Below are 1644 nucleotides of genomic sequence, written 5' to 3' on the forward strand. Positions count from 1 at the left end.
CCTTATATAATCTACATCATCAACTACAGCATCTATTTGGAGTACACATCATGTATGTCTCAGTTTGAATGCATTCACCAAAGATTAACCTTTTGTTTTAATTTTATTTCATAAAAGTCTCCTGCCTAGAAGATAGATATACATTGACAGATATTTTGAAAACCAAACAATAACATTTTATGATGTCTTAAAACTGAGGCCAGGGCTTCCCTGGTGGCGCAGTGGTTAAGAATTCGCCTGCCAATGCAGGAGACATGGGTTCGATCCATAGCCGGGAGGATCCCACATGCCACAGAGCAAATAAGCCAGTGTGCCACAACTACTAAGCCTGCACTCTAGAGCCTTTGAGCCACAACTACTGAGCCCACATGCTGCAACTACTGAAGCCCACGAGCCTAGAGCCCGTGCTCCACAACAAGAGAAGCCACCACAGTGAGAAACACGTACACTGCAACGAAGAGTAGCCCCTGCTCGCCACAACTAGAGAAGAAAGCCCGCGCTCAGCAATGAAGATCCAATACAGCCAAAAACAAACAAACAAACAAACAAACAGAGGCCAAAAAAAAATCACTGCTCTGAAAAAATATATATCACTAGTTTGGGCATCATTTGAGGAAGAGTAAATTACATGTGTTCTAATGATAGATGTTCTAGATAAAGAGACTGGAGAGATGTAATTTCACATTGCAGCATTTACACAGATTACTCACTTGGCCACAGCACATGGCCTCTCTGGGCCTCTTTTTCTTCATCTGTAGAATGAACTAGGTGATGTCTAATTATCCCTTTCACATTTAAAATTCTGTGATCCAGCTTTGCGCAGTGGCAGTATCGTAGCCAATGAGGTTTATCCAAGGCGTGATTATTGCTAATTAAAATTCTGTGATCCAATCAATATTCACAAATCAGAAGCAATGAGGAGTAACAAACATTTTCTGGATATTTTCAAACTCTCAGTAGCATTATATCTAAAATTCAAGCCCTAATTTGAATTTCCCACTACAGGTATAATCATATCGTTTAGTTATGGTTCACACTCAGGAATTCTGAGTCACAATCATTCATTACTTTTGGGACTTCCTGATTAGACAATAAGCTCCTTGAAGAAAAGGACTGAGTGTTATTTAATTCTACATCCTCAGTGACATACAGTACAGGCTTCCTACATACTGGCGGAATGATTAAGTGGGAATTTAGGGATCTATAGAAAATACAGGTAACCACAGTAATCTGTGCTAATTCAGAAAAGGAAGAGCAGCAATAAATAATGTAAAAAAATTTTTTTCCAGAACAAAGATAATTCCAAAATAGACACAAATTGTGCCTCTCCTTATCTAGTAGTCCTCATATGTGAGCTGCAGATGATTGGTGACATGTGAAGCTGAGCCACATCCAATCAACAAAGTGTACCCTATCCAGTGAGAATCCAGGAAATTTGCATCTGGCACCCACTACAAATGTAGCACAAATCAGCAGTTGAGGGAATTGCTCTTAATTTAGATCTATTTTTCTTCCAAAATAGTTTAAATCAATTATTCATGTCACACATCATCAAAAATACTAAAATTGGTTGATGCTACAACAGACTCAAATCATATATATTAAATCAAAGAAAAGCAAATGTAAGTTATTGGTATTAGAGAG

The 1644-nt window shown here is 38.3% G+C and overlaps 1 pseudogene; it reads left to right on the forward strand.

Moving 5' to 3' along the window:
* The first annotated feature begins 811 nt into the window (after window positions 1-811).
* On the forward strand, window positions 812-974 carry LOC130856249 (U4 spliceosomal RNA; annotated as a pseudogene).
* The last annotated feature ends 670 nt before the right edge of the window (window positions 975-1644 follow it).

This window comes from Hippopotamus amphibius, chromosome 6 (genome assembly GCF_030028045.1).
Source record: "Hippopotamus amphibius kiboko isolate mHipAmp2 chromosome 6, mHipAmp2.hap2, whole genome shotgun sequence".
Classification (NCBI taxonomy): domain Eukaryota; kingdom Metazoa; phylum Chordata; class Mammalia; order Artiodactyla; family Hippopotamidae; genus Hippopotamus; species Hippopotamus amphibius.